We start from the raw sequence: 22,053 nt of genomic DNA, 5'->3' as shown, positions 1-22,053 counted from the left end.
GGGGGAAAGGAACAGCTGCTGTGGCTCTCAGGTTGATTTTCAAGTTTGTGATCCCGCCCTACTGGGCGTATGCCCAGCGTGCATTCTGGTTCATGAAGTCTTTTAGGTAAGTAAAACCCTTTGGTGGTAGCAGCTGTAACTTGCACCTTCCAAAATGATGAAATCCTTCAGGTTGCTGGGTCGTCATTGCGCCGTTTTTCTTACTTAGTTCATGCCCGCCGATCAGGTGACGTCGTTCTAAATGGTGCACTCCAAGTGAGAATAACCAGACGTGCCCTGTCAGCAGTGGGGCAGCTTCGTGGCCAGAGCGGGCCACTATATATCCAAATGCAAGTTCCTCGAACAATGAAGCGCCTCACACGACGTCTTGTTTCATCCTTTATTTATCGGAAGGCAGCAGGAAATAACATCGCATTTCTCCCTGCATTTGGCATGAGGCTTCAAGAAACAATGCAGGGAGAAATGCGCTGTTATTTCCTGCTGCCTTTTGATAACTTGAGCCGGTACCATTCAAGGTTTTCACCCCCCCACACCACTGACCCACATGCATAATCACAATGCATGTTGGGAGTTGGAGTTCGAGTATTAGCCACGATCTCCGACAGGTGAGCTGACTCCCCGGGGAGGAGCATAGTGTCGTCACCATCATATCAGGTGAAGCAGAGCTATTGGGTGAATTGCTGGACTTTCGTGAGTGCAGGGCGCTGAAGAAGGCAACAATACAGCCGAAATGCATCTGCCGCCACTTACCGATGCATCCTTGAAATAAAGTGCTCCTCTACAAATCCCCTATGGCCTCCGCCTTTTCTCTTTTGGGAAGGAGTGTTTGTATATATATATATATATATATATTCACTGAAAAAGCCATAGGTTTCACACCAGTTATAGTTAGCTGGACATTTTACTCACACAAAACCATTGAAATTCCCCCGTTACAGTTAGTTGTACTCACTATAACTCGCGCGCCTGCAATCCACTGCTGTTGATATCACATATTACATCATTCATGACATGGTCAGTGACATCACTGATGACATCTCAAATCACATCACTGATGACATCACTGATGACATCATCCATGTGACAATCAAATACACATCATCACACACTAGTATAATCTTTCATCACTCACTGTAAAATAGAAAGTGCCATATTTGAAACCATTGACACACCAATAGAAGTTTCTAAACGCCCACTCAGTTATTCATAGAACTATACACACATCTAATCACTTACCTATAGATTCAGTGTTATATGCAGTGAATAATCAACAGAACACTATCAAATATACTTATACGCCTATTTCAACATTACACACCAGCACACATTGTATTCACTTATAAAGACATCCTTCTGACTTATGCAAACAATTGAGTATACTTACATTTACTCACCTACACACTTATACAAACACCACTTCATCTATTTATATAGATAGTAACTCACACTTAGTGTGTTATAAAATCACTATTACAAGTATACAGTTATCCATATAGTGACTCATACAATCACTAAGTCTTAGGCACACTTAATTAGATATAACTGTCACATACACTCCCTTTTTTTCAAGTTTAATGGAGATGTACCATTGAGAGAAATATTTCATCACCACCACACCCATACACTTATACACTCACTGCAACAACTGTTATAACATGTAGTCTTCACATTATATACCTACTGAGTGAACTATTCACACATTTTTTGGCAATCACACACCCCCACCAAACCACATAGACATTCATTTACCCAAACAAAAACTCAGTTAAGAAACCAATAACAAATATAGTCTTTAACATAGCAATTAAGACAAAGCAATACAAACTTTCACACAGTTTAGTAACTACATATTATATATAGAGAGACTCTACAAATTAGTCAAGGAAACAATCAATGACACTGTTACTAAATCCACCATCCACACATTTATATTTATATATCCACTCATTCTTCAATGCAAAGTAGTGTATTTATAATACATATTTAAATATCAAAGCAAACCACATTCACTGGATGATGTCATCAGTGATGTCATCAGTGATGTCATTTGAGATGTCATCAGTGATGTCATCAGTGATGTCACTGACCATGTCATGAATGATGTAATATGTGACATCATCAGCAGTGGATTGCGGGCGCGTGAGGTATAGTGAGTACAACTAACTATAACGGGGGCATTTCAATGGTTTTGTATGAGTAAAATGTCCAGCTAACTATAACTGGTGTGAAACCTATGGTTTTTTCAGTGAATTTCAAAGGTTTTTTAAATGCTAATTCCTAACTAGAACGAGTGTGAAACCTATGGGGCCTCATTTACGAGCCCCTTGCGCCTGCGGAACGTCACTTTTTGTGACATTCCGGTGGCGCGGAAGACTGAGTGATATTTATCAGGCAGGACTTATGCCACTATTTGTGGCGTAATCCTGCCTGATAAATATCAGTCCCTTTAACACAGTGTCCTGCATTAAAGGGACGTGCAATGGGTGTTGCTGGGGGCGTTCCCAGCAGCATCCATGGACTAGAGTACTTTATAGCATCCTCAAAGTCAGTCTTTCAAAAATTCCAAAGTATAGGACATGATAATCCAAATCCAAATGTTTCTCAAGAAAAGTCATAAAACGTGTCCGTGGGTCATATCTGCCCAACCGCCGATATTCCGAACGATTGAAAATGACGTTTCTTGAGAAACATTTGGATTTGGATGATCATGTCCTATACTTTTTGAAAGACTGACTTTGAGGATGCTATAAATTACTCAAGTCTGCCCAAATTGTGTGGGTAAAATTGATACCTAGTCACTTTGAATAAGAATGTACTTACGACTCGTCTAACATTTGGAAGAAATGTCTAGTTATATGACAACAGGATACCGACATAACTTGAAGGAAATAAGAACGCCCTGAAGAAGTTCTGTTGTACAGAACGAAACGCGTCTGCTGGCTGTGGTACATAAACTTAAGGAAAATAAAAGCATTTGAATATACACCAAGATTCAGCGCTTTAATAAGGACTCTAAGTGATATGATTTGATTGGACTTGTTGGGCAAGTGGTGCTGTGCCAAACTTTGGAATATTCTCTGCTACTCTTTACTACTCACTCATTACTACTCCACTACTCTCTAATACTCACTCTCTACTACTCATTCTCTACTACTCTACTACTCTCTACTACTCTCTCTCTACTACTCACTCCCTACTACTCACTATCTAGAACTCTCTACTACTCACTCTCTACTACTCTCTACTACTCACTTGTTGTATTTTGGCATTAATGGGTTAGCGTTAGCAGAAGCCATCTTGGATTTAGAAGTTATCTTGTCCGCTTTATAGAAGCCATTTTGTATTTCTGGCAGCCATCTTAGCTGCCATGTGCTCACCATATGCTTTGTCCTACCTTTCTGTTAGCTGCGCCTGAAGTCTGCCCAGTAACAGGATATGTTTAGCCTCCTCCACTTTAACGCATGCTCAGAAGTGTCCGGTAGGGTCTGCATCTGTTACTGATTAGTTTCTCATAGGAATGTGTTCACTTCGTGCTGAAGCTGTTAGTTCCTCCCACTTGGCTGAGCAAGCAGATCTTACATGTCCATATTAGGTAGTTTTGTGTGTTCACATGAGCCAGGACTGCCCCTTTCTTTGTGTTCCTATGTAACTCTGAAATGTATATAACGCTGAAGCTTTCTGAAATCTGCAGACTGCCTCCTACAATGGCTATTGTGAGACGCAGCCTCACCTCATGTAAGTTTAATAAACTTGTACTTTGATATTCCAGATTTGTCTGCCAAATTCTTATTACCCTGAGAAGCAGTTTTTGAAACACCACAATTGGCGACCACGGCGAAGGGACTCATCAGAGAGGTGACTGTCTGCTGGGGTGATCTGGTGTCAGGAGACAGAATATCTACAGAGGGGCCCAGGACTGAATTCTGTCAAGGAGGTACCCTGTGCACAGGAGATTCTGAGGATTCTTTGTCTGCAGCCCACCACTGTGTTTCTGATCCCTGATTTGGATCCTCCACATGCTGTCACCCCTGACTGAGAACATTTTTGGCGTGAGTAACAAAATGAAAAAATAAAAAGAGAGACCGTTAGGTCATTTAGAACTTGGCAGTTAGAATTTGGACGCTCTTGATTGGTAAGAACCGTTTTTAAGGTACTTGCTGTGAGCTTTTTGAAGCCTGGGATTGGCAAGGCAGTTTTAGGATACGCTTGCTATGGTTATTTGATTTGAATTTGTGGGACTAGTCTTTTTGAATTTGAATTTGAATTTGAAATGTATGTGTTGCAACTCATATAGGCAGGTAAATGCGAGGATTTTTCCTCAAAATGTTTGTATAGCGCAATGATTAAGCGCTCTTTCCATATAAATAGTGTATATTTTGCACTATTTCTGAAGCAATGCCTGTTTGCCGCGCACTTCGAAGGATGTGCTGCTTGATTTGATGGGCGCCAGTTTTGACTTAAGGAATTAGCCGGCTTTCCCTTAGCAGGGATACCTAAATAGGTTAGGTATGAAACATATTTCTTCCTTGGTGATTTCGTATCCCCAGGGAATTAAAAATATGACATATTACATGTCAGGATCCTTTGTTCTGTGTAATTTTATGAATGGCAGAGATGCAGAACGATTTTTGGTGTTCTGCCACTTACAGTTAGTGCATTAAGAGTATTGTGGCTCTGTGCCTATACAGCCGTCTGTTGGGCTGTGTTTTTTGCAGTTGTTTGGCACATTATTGAGAAATGGTTCTTGTAAATATGATCTACATTTTGTATTTACAAAGTGGTTTGGTTTGGGTACAGCCTTTGTAGCTGTCCATTATGTTCAGTCCTATGTGTTGATTTGTGGGTTCAATTTGTGTCTAAATGTTTCTGTGGTTTTTCTGTTAGTGTAAGTTCTGTTGTGAATAGCGTCGGCGCAAATTTATGAAATGAAATGTCTACAGCGCTGTCTTGCGTGTCCTGAATGTTTTGAACACTTTATGTTTCTGTGTGAAATGAGCTCAAAATGTGTGTATCGTGCATTCTTAATGTTTTTCAGTTTATTAAGTAAAATGTTAGATTAATTAAAATTTGGTGGAAATTACATGAACATGTAGCAATTTACCATGCGACATGCTAAAATGGCTATATGTTGCTCTTTAATTTATACATTAAGCAAAATGCATATGTGCAAATTGTTGCAGGCTTAAATTAGATACAGTTAAAATTACATTCACTGGGAATATGAAAGGCCTCAAAATTTAATTGTGTGTTCTGTAGGGAAAACGAATTGTAGCTTTTTTTTTACTTACATGCATTTTCATATATGTAAAATGCTAAAACTTCAGCTAAAGTGAATTCTTGCTACGTTTAAATGCATCTTGTGGCACACGGTTTTCTGGGAATGTCTGTTTCAGTAACACTGAAAAGGCTCACGTTTCAGAGAGCCTTGTTTCCTGCCGTTAAAGGCAGCAGATGTTGTTGTTCAAGAGCCATGGAAATGTTTTTCTTAGCCTGGGACTGAGCCCGTAGTTAATTGCAGTGGGTTTTTACATTTCAGAATAGTGGCTTAGAGGCGTACATGAATAAGGTTCACCCTTTTTGTTTCAATGGCAGACATTTAAACTTTTTATGCATTGTTTTCTTTCATAGTATAACTTTGCGTTTTTTAGCAAAATACTGCGTGTCCTTTTAAAATGAAAGAATTTTATGGGCGAAAGATGTCATGTTTATAGTTAGGATTTTGGTGCTTCGGCGCATAAATGAATGCATCTAAAATGATAAGCATGGATGCAGCTTATCCTTATATGTGGAATTCTCATAAAAAAGATAATTGGTTTCATTGAAAGAAAAATTATTAATTATGAAAAAAAATATCTGAAAAAAAAATAAGTGCTTTTTAAAATCGTTTTTAGATATTCATAAAGCTTAATACTCATACTATGACCCCCTAAAATTAAAATTTGATTTAAGTAATGTGTGACTGCATAATTAGGACATTTGCATGTTGGGTTTTCACTTGACGCAGGCGTAAAAGCTCATTTTTCTAAGGCATTACATGTGATATGCCTCGTGTTCGCTCTTTGCAACATGTACAGCACATTCTGAGGATGATTAATATGTAATGCAATTGTAGGATTTTCATTTTTAAGGGACCCAAATTTAAAAGTCGAAATTGAGTAAAATGGACTTTTTTAACACAGCTTTCTGGCCATTTACAATAGCTTTGCAGTGTTTCTGGCTTTCAGAAGATGCATATTTGTGTATATTACAAACTTGTGGGTTGTTATTAGTCAAGGTTGTTCTTCATAGCTCAGTGAGCCACTGTGCCTGATGCAGAGGTTTATGTTTAATATCAGAGTTGAAGGTTCTGATTTTCGGCGGGGCCTATTTTTTCTTTTATCTTTGAAGAATTGATAAATGAGTACCATCGCATAGGGTGGTAGCAAACATTTAATTTAATGCTGGTCTGCTAAGTTATTATGTTCTGCAAATTGTTTACAGTAAATGTTTTATAATATAGGACTAAATGAATTTTATCCCTGAATGAAGATTTATATAACATGTGTTTTTCAACAGGGTTGGTTTTTGTAGCTTAGAAAGAGTGGGGAAGGTTTTCTGGCTTTGTCAGTTTGAGTGAGGGAATAGAAAGGGGTCTGAAGGAGCGTGCGGTGCGCCTGGCAGAGTTTGACCTTAAGGAGAGTGAGATGAAGGTTTAGCAGTAAGTGAAGACAGATGGAGCAATGACTGCTTGGTAAAGCTTCTCTGACTTGCAGCAATTCAAGCTTGCACATTAGATGGCTTGCGAGAGGCTTTTACGTCCACATCTGCAGCTCATTAGATTAGGGCTTTGTCTCAGAGAAGTGCATTCCTGACAAGCCTTGGAGAGAGTAAACAAAGCAGGGCCTCTAGGCTCCCAGGGTCTCGAGGGCCAGGGTCTCAAAGGGCCTCAAGGCTCCCAGGGCCTCGAGTGCCAAGGGTCCAAAAGGGCCTCAAGGATGGGCTAGTGCATGGGACGCAGGGCGTCTGTGAAAGAGCTTTATCTTTGGGCAGCCAATATTAAAGTGGGTTAGCAAGTTTTAGAAGAAGGATGGTTGGTTGACAGTTAGGATTTTGTCTAATATGCGCTGTGTTAGCAGTATGTTGAAAATAGATGGGTTTTTATTATGACTTCTTTGCAAAAATGTTCGTGTGTTTTTTTTTTCCTCTTCATGATTTTGCATTTCCCTCCTTATGAACAGTTACTGCTGGTCCACAGCGTGTCATAAGCGACATTGTAAGTTTTATTTGACAGTTTGATCTTTAGTGAATAATGATCTCCTGTCAAAGGGTGGCTTAAGTGAAAGTATAATTTTGGTGAAATTTCGATTTTTTATTCTGAACATGACAAATGAAGCAGGCCTGCATTTCTGGGTTTTTGGGATGCATGAATGCATGCGTCACTGTTTATTTATGTGTGTTTTATATGTGCTATTGTAATGTGTCTATGCTTTTTGTGCTAGCTATATTGCATGTATATCTGATGGCTTGGCACATGTTGTTTGTTTTATGTTGTTGCCTAGGAAATTATTACAAGTTTTGCCTGTATTGTCACTGGACATATATGACGATATGTGTCATGTTGCAATAATTTGGTACAATTTGTGTTTGATACTAAATTTCACAGGCATGATGTTTTGCATGCTGTGGAGAAGAATAGACAACACATCAGTGTATGTCAAACATTTTGGCCATAATAGTATTGAAGTAAAATATAAAGAGATATACAGGAGTCACAATATACTGTCCTCTCCCTTATGGACCGGGTAGTTTTAAATTATGTATCCTTGATTGGACCTAAGGATGAAATTATAGATTTGTGGCGCTTGTTAAAGGTGATCTAAACTTTTCATTTTTTCGCCCTGCAGAAGGAACTGGACCATTAACTGACATTACTGTATATGGTGTAGGGGCCATTGTCCAAAATTCTGCACTATTTTTGTCCATGCTTTTGGTATTATGTCACACACTTGACTATAACCCAAGTAATTTTTGTCTTTCCTATAGCCATTTCTTTTGTGGCCTCTCCCCTGATGTTACATTGTGCATAGTTATTGAGGATTTTAGCCGTGTCCTACTTCTATTTCTTTTTTCTGTATTCCTTTGTTCAGGTTAACAATCCTAGAATGCAACGATATTAGAGACCACCACCATATTATGTATAATTCTCTTTTGTATGACCACACTGATTTTTAGGAATTTTCTTTAGGCCTATTTCTTGATGTTTTTCAGTCTGACTCATAAGATAGTGATAGTCTGATGAACCGATTTAATATTATAGCAAGATAAGTTTTCCACCTCAATAGGAGACACTATACATTTAGTAATCCTGCTGCTTTAATTTTTGATAGACCAGATGTGTTTTAATAATGGAAACATTAGGATTCTTTAGTTCTTCGGTTTCTTTTGTTCCCACATTTTGATAATTAGCCTTTGTCTACATGTCCCTGATACAAGGCATTGTGTTATTTTGATTTTTGAGATGTTCTAGATAAGAGATTTAGGAACACCCATGTGTAATGATTAAGAGAAAACATGTTTTTGCCCCATTAGAAAATGTCATTATGTATTATGTGTGAGGACATCCACTCACATAGATTCTTCATGTAGCTATCTACCCTTAGATGGTAGCGGATATGCTCTTATATTGAAAATCCAATTACAGAAATTAGAGTCACTGTTTTGTGTTTGTATTTTATGAAAATGACAGAGTATTTTAGATCATGATAGTCACATGGTAAATGGCCACTCTTTTGAAGATTGCAGGCAACCTGTTTGCAGCCTTTTGCTAAATATTGAACTGTTTTTTGCACTCAATTGGAGGAAACTAATGATTGTGTTACTTCCTATATCATTAGGTTCTGCAGGATATTCCAGAGTCAAAGGGAGAGTAGTGATACCCTGCAGAACAAATGACCAAGATGAATCCTAACTCCCATTATTGACAACTAGATGAAATCAGGAAGTATTGGTTTGCAGTCCCAGCACCCAGAGAAACAGTCAAGTTGAATGAGTGATCGCCACCAAGTTAAATGGTCACTCCGAAATCATTTTGTTTGCATCATCAACCAGCGGTGAAAGAAAAAGAAAAAGAAAAGAAAAGAGGAGCTAGTTTCAAAGATGCGAAGGATCCCTGTTGCTTGATAACAGGGCTGTCATCCAATTTGTTCAGTTTTGCTCAACTGTCATGTGCTTGAACCTCTGACAGCGCGCGGTCCCCTGATCCCCTTTGGCCTGAGTTTTTGGCCACTCCCCTTTTCGTTTTGCTCCAACGTAATGGCATTTCACCGGAAGGTCCAAGATTGGAAGAAGGCACTACATGTGTAGTATCTATGAAAGAGCAGCCTGAGCATTCTCTGACACTGAGTGGAAGTGTTGGAGCCTGAAAGTGTTGCAGTTTGTTGCCTTTGTTCTCCCCTTGAGTTTGCACAAGATGCTCTGTGCTCATGATACATGAAGAGCACACTGTCTGTAGTGTCTGTCACAAAGGAGAGAGATGAGTGCCATGCCTTGAGACATTGAGACTTTCGAGTGAGCTGTGAGTGTTTGCCAGGAGGGCACTCCAACGGACACTGAAAAACACCATCTTCATGGACAGCCTGAATCAAGAGGCCCAATGAAACAATGGAAGGAGATTCAATGGAAAATAAAAATCTGCCAGGGAGACTTTGAAATGATTCTGGGTACAGTTGTAGTTGTGACAATTGGGTGCTGAGGAACTGATTTTGATAGTGTTTTAGAGTAGTATTGCATTTAGTAAAGGTAGAGTGAAGTTTATTCTTTAAGAAAAAGTATTCCTATTTTTAATCTGAGAACATTGAAGGATTGCCACTGTTTCACCTGAGTATATAGTGTTTTCTGAAAGATTTTAGGATTTGCTTTTGCTTAGGGTTGTGAAAATGCTAATTTTCTCTGTAATAAGTGGTCGCTACTTTCTCTTACTGTTTGAATAGTTTATGATCTAATGTCCCGTTCTTTTGAATTCATGCTCATGCCTTAATGAAATGTTTAGAATGGAAAATGCTTACCTTACAATGTATTAGGAAAGTGATACATTTATGCGAGTTAATGAGCACACCTGTCTTATGTTCCTACTGGATTGTTCTAATGTCTTCAGCTAACGCTAAAACGGGCGTCTGTTGTATTTTGGCATTAATGGGTTAGCGTTAGCAGAAGCCATCTTGGATTTAGAAGTTATCTTGTCCGCTTTATAGAAGCCATTTTGTATTTCTGGCAGCCATCTTAGCTGCCATGTGCTCACCATATGCTTTGTCCTACCTTTCTGTTAGCTGCGCCTGAAGTCTGCCCAGTAACAGGATATGTTTAGCCTCCTCCACTTTAACGCATGCTCAGAAGTGTCCGGTAGGGTCTGCATCTGTTACTGATTAGTTTCACATAGGAATGTGTTCACTTCGTGCTGAAGCTGTTAGTTCCTCCCACTTGGCTGAGCAAGCAGATCTTACATGTCCATATTAGGTAGTTTTGTGTGTTCACATGAGCCAGGACTGCCCCTTTCTTTGTGTTCCTATGTAACTCTGAAATGTATATAACGCTGAAGCTTTCTGAAATCTGCAGACTGCCTCCTACAATGGCTGCGGCTATTGTGAGACGCAGCCTCACCTCATGTAAGTTTAATAAACTTGTACTTTGATATTCCAGATTTGTCTGCCAAATTCTTATTACCCTGAGAAGCAGTTTTTGAAACACCACACACTCTCTACTACTCTCTCTCTACTACTCACTCATTACTACTCACTCTCTACTACTCTCTACTACTCACTCTCTACTTCTCAATCTCTACTACTCTCTACTACTCACTCTCTATTACTCACTCTACTACTCACTCTACTTCTCACTCTACTACTCACTCTCTACTACTCACTCTCTACTACGCTCTCTCTACTACTCTCTACTACTCACTCTACTTCTCACTTTCTACTACTCTCTATTATTCTCTCTCCCTGCTGCTCACTTTCTACTACTCCCTCTCCACTACTCCCTCTCTACTACTCACTCTCTCCTACTCTCTACTACTCACTCTTTACTACTCTCTACTACTCACTTTCTACTGCTCTCTACTACTCACTCTGCTACTCACTCTCTACTACTCTCTACTACTCACTCTACTATTCACTCTACTATTCTCTACTACTCACTCTCTGCTACTCTCTACTACTCTCTACTACTCACTCTCTACTCTCTATTACTCACTCTCTACTCTCTACCTCTCTCTACTTCTCTCTCTACTAGTCTCTACCTCTCTACCTCTACCTCTCTACCTCTACCTCTCTACCTGTACACCTCTACCTCTACCTCTCTAACTCTCTCTACACGCACACATATACACATATATATATGCATATATATGCATATGCATTTATATATATGTATGTGAATATATATATATATATATATATATATATATATTTGCTGAAAAAACCATAGGTTTCACACCAGTTATAGTTAGGAATTATCATTTAAAAAACCTTCACCTTCACCTTCACTGAAAAAACTATAGGGTTCACACCATTTATAGTCAGCTGGAAATTTTACTCGCATAAAACCATTGAAATTCCCACGTTATAGTTAGTTGGGCTCACTATAACTTGCGCGTGCAATGCACTGCTGATGACGTCACATATTACATCACTCATGACATGGTCAGTGACATCACTCATGACATCACTGACGACACCATCCAGTGAATGTATGTCTTTTTAAAAAATAAATATGTGTTATATATGTATATGTAAAAGTTGATGGAAGAATAAATGTTTAAATAAGTGTTTACATGGATGTTTTTTTTTTTAAATTGATTGGTTAACTGGTTTATTAAGTGTATCTTAGTGAATACATATAGTAGAGAGTAATGTTTAAATATTCAAATATATTTATTAGTGTTTCACATTGTGTATAAGTGCCTGCATGGGTTGGTGAGTTGCTACATGTGTATGTATATGGCTTATTAGATGTTTTTCTTAGTATCAGTATAAGTGTTTGTATGGTTTGGTGGGGGTATTACTTAGCACATAGATGCATGAATGACTGACTCTCTGTTTGTATGTGTTTTGAAGACAGCATATGTGCAGGACTGTATGGGTGGATGAGTGTGTATATGTGTGTGTTAGTGAGTGAATGACTGTCTCACTAGTGTGTTTATCAGTAACTACATATGTTTTAATCTAGTATATGTGAAGATTGATGTATATAAGTGAGTATATGTGAGAGTGAGGAATTGTAAGAGTTCCTGTTTAAATTAGTATGTGTTTCTATAAGTGATTGTTTAAGAGAGTAAGTATGTGTAACTTTCCTTAGAAGTAAAGTGGTAGTGTGTGTATAGCTGTATATGCAAATAAATGGATGTTCAATAGTTTATTTGCATGTGTGAGTATGTGTGAGAGTATCTTTAGGATGACTGTCGGTGTGTAAGAGGATGTATAGGTGTATCACTTCATATGAAGAGTGAGTATATGTATGAGTGACTATATAGAACTGTTGGTGAATGAGTGCATGAGTATATAGATGGTGGAATAATTGAATTGGTTGTTGTAACTGGTATGGCTATCTCCATTTTTTTGAAAATGTTAGTTTTTATTTTTGAATATGTGTTTCAAGGGTTACATTTCAGTGAAAGGAGGTCTGTCACTCTGTCACAAGGATGGTGTCATCAGTGATGTCATGAGTGATGTCACTGACCATGTCATGAGTGATGTAATATGTGAAGTCATCAGCAGTGCATTGCACGCGCAAGTTATAGTGAGTCCAACTAACTATAAAGTGGGAATTTCAATGGTTTTATGCGAGTAAAATTTCCAGCTGACTATAACTGGTGTGAAACCTATAGTTTTTTCAGTGAATTTAATAGGTTTTTTAAATGCTAATTCCTAACTATAACTGGTGTGAAACCTATGGTTTTTTCAGTGAATTTCATAGGTTTTTTAAATGCTAATTCCTAACTATAACTGGTGTGAAACCTATGGTTTTTTCAGTGAATTTCAAAGGTTTTGTAAATGCTAATTCCTAACTATATATAGGGTCTCAAACCTATGAAATGTAATATTTTTTATAATGAATCCTATATTGTATATTTATATAATACTATTTTTTTATTAAAATTGTTTTTGAATTTTTTTTTTTGCCGTGGAGCGCTCCCGGGGTGCGTACCGGGGAGCGCCCCGGTGAGCGCAATTTTGCTGCACGCCCCGGGGTGCATACCGGGGAGCGTCCCGTTACCGCTATTGCCGCGAACGAAAACATCCTCGTGACGTATCGCGTAGCCGCGTCCGCGTGATACGTACGGCGTAAGCGCGCCCGGAAGCACCCACGCTCATACGAACGCCCTACGTAAGAACCCCGGGACGCGCCGGGGGGCGAGCCCAAACATCATCGTGACGTATCGCGTAGCCGCATCCGCGTGATACGCACGGCGTAAGCGCACCCGGAAGCACTCGAGCGCAAACGATCGCGCAACGTAAGCATCCGACGCGCTTACGCGACGCGCCCCGGGGGCACGTAGCGTAAGAGCGTGGGGTCATGTGACCTGAAAATAACACTTTTTATTGGTGCAGAACAGTTTTGGTTTCCAAATGATGAAAGCCCGGGTCATGTCACCTGAAAATAACACTTTTCATTGGTCCAGGACATTTTCTTTTTCCAAATGATGAAAGCCCCCACCTTTTTTCCTTATTCACACTTTGTCCTTTGACTGAGGAAGACCTGTTTGGAGATCTGTGACTAATATTTTGTACTTTAAAATGGCTACGGTAGCAGCAGCAGCTGGAGCATCTGCACCACCACCACCACCAAGAGGACCACCACAACATCACATTGGTAGTCATTATTGACAACTAGATGAAATCAGGAAGTATTGGTTTGCAGTCCCAGCACCCAGAGAAACAGTCAAGTTGAATGAGTGATCGCCACCAAGTTAAATGGTCACTCCGAAATCATTTTGTTTGCATCATCAACCAGCGGTGAAAGAAAAAGAAAAAGAAAAGAAAAGAGGAGCTAGTTTCAAAGATGCGAAGGATCCCTGTTGCTTGATAACAGGGCTGTCATCCAATTTGTTCAGTTTTGCTCAACTGTCATGTGCTTGAACCTCTGACAGCGCGCGGTCCCCTGATCCCCTTTGGCCTGAGTTTTTGGCCACTCCCCTTTTCGTTTTGCTCCAACGTAATGGCATTTCACCGGAAGGTCCAAGATTGGAAGAAGGCACTACATGTGTAGTATCTATGAAAGAGCAGCCTGAGCATTCTCTGACACTGAGTGGAAGTGTTGGAGCCTGAAAGTGTTGCAGTTTGTTGCCTTTGTTCTCCCCTTGAGTTTGCACAAGATGCTCTGTGCTCATGATACATGAAGAGCACACTGTCTGTAGTGTCTGTCACAAAGGAGAGAGATGAGTGCCATGCCTTGAGACATTGAGACTTTCGAGTGAGCTGTGAGTGTTTGCCAGGAGGGCACTCCAACGGACACTGAAAAACACCATCTTCATGGACAGCCTGAATCAAGAGGCCCAATGAAACAATGGAAGGAGATTCAATGGAAAATAAAAATCTGCCAGGGAGACTTTGAAATGATTCTGGGTACAGTTGTAGTTGTGACAATTGGGTGCTGAGGAACTGATTTTGATAGTGTTTTAGAGTAGTATTGCATTTAGTAAAGGTAGAGTGAAGTTTATTCTTTAAGAAAAAGTATTCCTATTTTTAATCTGAGAACATTGAAGGATTGCCACTGTTTCACCTGAGTATATAGTGTTTTCTGAAAGATTTTAGGATTTGCTTTTGCTTAGGGTTGTGAAAATGCTAATTTTCTCTGTAATAAGTGGTCGCTACTTTCTCTTACTGTTTGAATAGTTTATGATCTAATGTCCCGTTCTTTTGAATTCCTGCTCATGCCTTAATGAAATGTTTAGAATGGAAAATGCTTACCTTACAATGTATTAGGAAAGTGATACATTTATGCGAGTTAATGAGCACACCTGTCTTATGTTCCTACTGGATTGTTCTAATGTCTTCAGCTAACGCTAAAACGGGCGTCTGTTGTATTTTGGCATTAATGGGTTAGCGTTAGCAGAAGCCATCTTGGATTTAGAAGTTATCTTGTCCGCTTTATAGAAGCCATTTTGTATTTCTGGCAGCCATCTTAGCTGCCATGTGCTCACCATATGCTTTGTCCTACCTTTCTGTTAGCTGCGCCTGAAGTCTGCCCAGTAACAGGATATGTTTAGCCTCCTCCACTTTAACGCATGCTCAGAAGTGTCCGGTAGGGTCTGCATCTGTTACTGATTAGTTTCACATAGGAATGTGTTCACTTCGTGCTGAAGCTGTTAGTTCCTCCCACTTGGCTGAGCAAGCAGATCTTACATGTCCATATTAGGTAGTTTTGTGTGTTCACATGAGCCAGGACTGCCCCTTTCTTTGTGTTCCTATGTAACTCTGAAATGTATATAACGCTGAAGCTTTCTGAAATCTGCAGACTGCCTCCTACAATGGCTGCGGCTATTGTGAGACGCAGCCTCACCTCATGTAAGTTTAATAAACTTGTACTTTGATATTCCAGATTTGTCTGCCAAATTCTTATTACCCTGAGAAGCAGTTTTTGAAACACCACACACTCTCTACTACTCTCTCTCTACTACTCACTCATTACTACTCACTCTCTACTACTCTCTACTACTCACTCTCTACTTCTCAATCTCTACTACTCTCTACTACTCACTCTCTATTACTCACTCTACTACTCACTCTACTTCTCACTCTACTACTCACTCTCTACTACTCACTCTCTACTACGCTCTCTCTACTACTCTCTACTACTCACTCTACTTCTCACTTTCTACTACTCTCTATTATTCTCTCTCCCTGCTGCTCACTTTCTACTACTCCCTCTCCACTACTCCCTCTCTACTACTCACTCTCTCCTACTCTCTACTACTCACTCTTTACTACTCTCTACTACTCACTTTCTACTGCTCTCTACTACTCACTCTGCTACTCACTCTCTACTACTCTCTACTACTCACTCTACTATTCACTCTACTATTCTCTACTACTCACTCTCTGCTACTCTCTACTACTCTCTACTACTCACTCTCTACTCTCTATTACTCACTCTCTACTCTCTACCTCTCTCTACTTCTCTCTCTACTAGTCTCTACCTCTCTACCTCTACCTCTCTACCTCTACCTCTACCTCTCTACCTGTACACCTCTACCTCTACCTCTCTAACTCTCTCTACACGCACACATATACACATATATATATGCATATATATGCATATGCATTTATATATATGTATGTGAATATATATATATATATATATATTTGCTGAAAAAACCATAGGTTTCACACCAGTTATAGTTAGGAATTATCATTTAAAAAACCTTCACCTTCACCTTCACTGAAAAAACTATAGGGTTCACACCATTTATAGTCAGCTGGAAATTTTACTCGCATAAAACCATTGAAATTCCCACGTTATAGTTAGTTGGGCTCACTATAACTTGCGCGTGCAATGCACTGCTGATGACGTCACATATTACATCACTCATGACATGGTCAGTGACATCACTCATGACATCACTGACGACACCATCCAGTGAATGTATGTCTTTTTAAAAAATAAATATGTGTTATATATGTATATGTAAAAGTTGATGGAAGAATAAATGTTTAAATAAGTGTTTACATGGATGTTTTTTTTTTTAAATTGATTGGTTAACTGGTTTATTAAGTGTATCTTAGTGAATACATATAGTAGAGAGTAATGTTTAAATATTCAAATATATTTATTAGTGTTTCACATTGTGTATAAGTGCCTGCATGGGTTGGTGAGTTGCTACATGTGTATGTATATGGCTTATTAGATGTTTTTCTTAGTATCAGTATAAGTGTTTGTATGGTTTGGTGGGGGTATTACTTAGCACATAGATGCATGAATGACTGACTCTCTGTTTGTATGTGTTTTGAAGACAGCATATGTGCAGGACTGTATGGGTGGATGAGTGTGTATATGTGTGTGTTAGTGAGTGAATGACTGTCTCACTAGTGTGTTTATCAGTAACTACATATGTTTTAATCTAGTATATGTGAAGATTGATGTATATAAGTGAGTATATGTGAGAGTGAGGAATTGTAAGAGTTCCTGTTTAAATTAGTATGTGTTTCTATAAGTGATTGTTTAAGAGAGTAAGTATGTGTAACTTTCCTTAGAAGTAAAGTGGTAGTGTGTGTATAGCTGTATATGCAAATAAATGGATGTTCAATAGTTTATTTGCATGTGTGAGTATGTGTGAGAGTATCTTTAGGATGACTGTCGGTGTGTAAGAGGATGTATAGGTGTATCACTTCATATGAAGAGTGAGTATATGTATGAGTGACTATATAGAACTGTTGGTGAATGAGTGCATGAGTATATAGATGGTGGAATAATTGAATTGGTTGTTGTAACTGGTATGGCTATCTCCATTTTTTTGAAAATGTTAGTTTTTATTTTTGAATATGTGTTTCAAGGGTTACATTTCAGTGAAAGGAGGTCTGTCACTCTGTCACAAGGATGGTGTCATCAGTGATGTCATGAGTGATGTCACTGACCATGTCATGAGTGATGTAATATGTGAAGTCATCAGCAGTGCATTGCACGCGCAAGTTATAGTGAGTCCAACTAACTATAAAGTGGGAATTTCAATGGTTTTATGCGAGTAAAATTTCCAGCTGACTATAACTGGTGTGAAACCTATAGTTTTTTCAGTGAATTTAATAGGTTTTTTAAATGCTAATTCCTAACTATAACTGGTGTGAAACCTATGGTTTTTTCAGTGAATTTCATAGGTTTTTTAAATGCTAATTCCTAACTATAACTGGTGTGAAACCTATGGTTTTTTCAGTGAATTTCAAAGGTTTTGTAAATGCTAATTCCTAACTATATATAGGGTCTCAAACCTATGAAATGTAATATTTTTTATAATGAATCCTATATTGTATATTTATATAATACTATTTTTTTATTAAAATTGTTTTTGAATTTTTTTTTTTGCCGTGGAGCGCTCCCGGGGTGCGTACCGGGGAGCGCCCCGGTGAGCGCAATTTTGCTGCACGCCCCGGGGTGCATACCGGGGAGCGTCCCGTTACCGCTATTGCCGCGAACGAAAACATCCTCGTGACGTATCGCGTAGCCGCGTCCGCGTGATACGTACGGCGTAAGCGCGCCCGGAAGCACCCACGCTCATACGAACGCCCTACGTAAGAACCCCGGGACGCGCCCGGGGGCGAGCCCAAACATCATCGTGACGTATCGCGTAGCCGCATCCGCGTGATACGCACGGCGTAAGCGCACCCGGAAGCACTCGAGCGCAAACGATCGCGCAACGTAAGCATCCGACGCGCTTACGCGACGCGCCCCGGGGGCACGTAGCGTAAGAGCGTCGGGTCATGTGACCTGAAAATAACACTTTTTATTGGTGCAGAACAGTTTTGGTTTCCAAATGATGAAAGCCCGGGTCATGTCACCTGAAAATAACACTTTTCATTGGTCCAGGACATTTTCTTTTTCCAAATGATGAAAGCCCCCACCTTTTTTCCTTATTCACACTTTGTCCTTTGACTGAGGAAGACCTGTTTGGAGATCTGTGACTAATATTTTGTACTTTAAAATGGCTACGGTAGCAGCAGCAGCTGGAGCATCTGCACCACCACCACCACCAAGAGGACCACCACAACATCACATTGGTAGTCTAGAAGAAGAAGAGGAGGAGGAGGAGGAGGAGGAGGGGAGTAGGACATTCCTGCCAGAAGACAATACCCCATATAGGCCAAAGCAGCACATTGTATGGGAGTTTTTTCCATCCCAGAGGGCAAGAAGAAAGTGAATGTGCCAAAGGTGACTTGCCAAATCTGTGGCTCTGAACTTTCAAGGGGGAACCCTAATAAGAAATATTCATTTGGCAATAACACCATGATTCGGCACATGCAGCGCAAGCATCCCAGCAACTATGCTGCGGCAGAGGTGAGAGAACTGGCCAGTAACCCTCCCCAATGTTCACCCAGCACCACCAAAAGAAAGCAACCCACTCCATCGGGACCAGAGACAAGGGAGATGGTCCCAAACATACAACCACAGTTTGGTGAATTCATGATCACTTGTATTTTTTGTGGTAAGACCATCACCTATGGTGAGCAGAGCATAAAGCTCATCAACCGTGCTGGTGACAACCACAATTGCCCCAAAAAAACATACTTTTTTCCTTATTTTTCTTTGCTCCCGTTGAGCCGTTTACTATTCCCTGTTTTTGTTTCTCTCATAAAAATAACCAAAAAAATATAAAATAGTTCATAAAAGCCAAAAAAAGTACAAAATGTTCAAAAAAACATTAAAAAAAATATAAAACAATAAAAAGAAAAAAAACTGTTCTTTTTAGAACTACCTCCAATGTATAAAAAAAGGCTACATTTTTTAAAAAATCTGTCATTCTTTTTTCCCCATGGTACGCTCCCCGGTACGCTCCCCGGTGCGCGTACCGGGCTACCCCCTCGAAAATCAATTTTTTTTAATTTTTTTTTGCCCCACGAAGCCCTTTTATGGCCCCCACATCAAACCTATGGGATCAGGGGGGTCTACCCTGCCCTCTTTTGGTCTTTTCCCCTTTGTTTTTGCCACCTCTTGTGTCTCGATCCTACCGAAACACAAGATGGCGGCCGCTCCGGACTGCTTGGAATGTTGACAGACACCCGAGAGCCAATCAGCTTTCCACGCGCGAACTCGCGTAGCGCGCTGGTACGCGCCCCGGTGCACGTACCGGGGCGTGCTTATAGATATATATATTTTTTTGAACCTAAATCACTCAAAATCCTCTGGAGCACATATCTTGAGACATAGCAAAGGCACATCGGGCAACCAGTCCCTACAATTTTGCCAAGTTTTGTGGGAATACATTCAGCCGTTCTGGCTAAAAGTGAGTCCAACGGCCCTATGGAAATTAACATGGGGAAAACACGTTTTGGGACCCCCCTTTTATCTCGGCCCCCGCTTGACGAATCCCTCAAACTTTCAGGGAAGGAGCGGAGCGGAGCTGGCCATTTTCTTGGAGAAATTCAGCCAATTCCGTCAATCAACGCCAAAGTTATTCCGAATAGAATGTTGCAGATTTCCTATGGAAACTAGGTCCTAACTATAACTACCTACTGGCAACCGCCAGTAGGCAATATATATATATATATAAGGGTCCGTTTCGTTTATCACATCCAGTGGAGGGTGTGGGATCGAAGTTCCTTGTGATATATATATATATATATATTCCCTGAAAAAACCATAGGTTATAGACCATATATAGTTAGGAATTAGCATTTAAAAAACCTTATTTTACTCACACAAAACCATTGAAATTCCATATATAGTTAGTTGCACTAACTATATATCGCGCACCCGCAATCCACTGCTGATCATGTCACATATTACATCATTCATGACATGGTCAGTGACATCACTGATGACATCTCAAATGACATCACTGATGAGATCACTGATGACATCATCCAGTGACTGTGTGTTTCTGTAAAGTTTAAATATGTTTTACATATTGAAGAATGAGTAGATGTATAAGTGTCTGGACGAAGGATTTAGTAGGTGCATGACTGAATGTATGAGTGAGTGATTAAATGTGTCTCACTGAGTGCATGGGTTAGTGACTAAACTGTCTTAATTTGTGCATCATTATGTCTGTTGTTCTGTAAACTGCTGCATGTGTTGATCAGTAGCTATATGATTAACTATATGGGTTATTGATTGATTGTACAAGTATTTGTATAGGAGACTGAGTGTGTGTGTGGCTGGCTGGGAGGTGTGTGACTCTGTGCAGATCAATGTGTACTTGTATCAATGATTGTATAAGAAAGTAAGTATGTGTTAGTATATGTTTGAAAATGTAAGGTGCTCTATGTTTAACTGTATAGACAAGAAAATGGAAGTGTGATTGATTCTTTACAGGACTGACTAGGTGTGTGAGTAACTCCATGGATGAGTGGCAGAGTGTAAGTGTCTGTATAGGTGTATGAGTGCATATGATAGTGTTGTAAAGATGAGTGATTGTATGTATGAATGATTGTATGGGTGAAAGAGTGAATGTGTGTGTAGACGTAGGAATCAGTGAGTACGTATGTAGTAACTAGTATTGGTGTGTCAATGGTTTCAAAAATTATACTCTGTATTTAACACTGGGTGAAACAGAGGTTATATTAAAACGTGAGGAGATGCATTGTATTGTCACATGAATGATATCATCAGTGATGTGGTCATTGATGTCAAATGAGATGTCATCAGTGATCTCATCAGTGATGTCATTTGAGATGTCATCAGTGATGTCACTGACCATGTCATGAATGATGTAATATGTGACATGATCAGCAGTGGATTGCGGGAGCGCGATATATAGTTAGTGCAACTAACTATATATGGAATTTCAATGGTTTTGTGTGAGTAAAATAAGGTTTTTTAAATGCTAATTCCTAACTATATATGGTCTATAACCTATGGTTTTTTCAGTGAATTTTCAAGGTTTTGTAAATGCTAATTCCTAACTATATATGGTCTATAACCTATGGTTTTTTCAGTGAATTTCAATGTTTTTTTAATAGCAAATATCATAAGCTGTCGAATGTCAAGTACGTGGTAAGTAAAAACATTTTCGTGTTTATGCACACTGATCTGCTTTGAATGCTGCCCCCCACCCCTCATTTCTATTAGGAGTACTCTCTCTTTGCAGATAGTGAAGGGTAGTTAACGCAGCCCTTTGCCCCCTTTGTAATCCGTCGTGCCTGCTTCTCTCTCCATTTGATTGATTGTTCTCTTTGGTTCATTCTCTATTTACAAACAAGCACAGAGTCGCAATACTCTGTTTAGTCTTTGCAGATAGCGAAAAATCGTGTAAAAAAACAAAAGGAATCGAGCAAAATCAGTAGGCCACTAATGGGATCTCTTTTTGACCTCGCTAAAATAGAAACATTAGGAACAACCTGTTAAAAATAGCAATGCGTATGTACATAAGCG

The sequence above is a fragment of the Lissotriton helveticus genome, chromosome 7 (assembly GCF_964261635.1).
Source record: "Lissotriton helveticus chromosome 7, aLisHel1.1, whole genome shotgun sequence".
Classification (NCBI taxonomy): Eukaryota; Metazoa; Chordata; class Amphibia; order Caudata; family Salamandridae; genus Lissotriton; species Lissotriton helveticus.
This window is presented reverse-complemented; position numbering follows the sequence as displayed.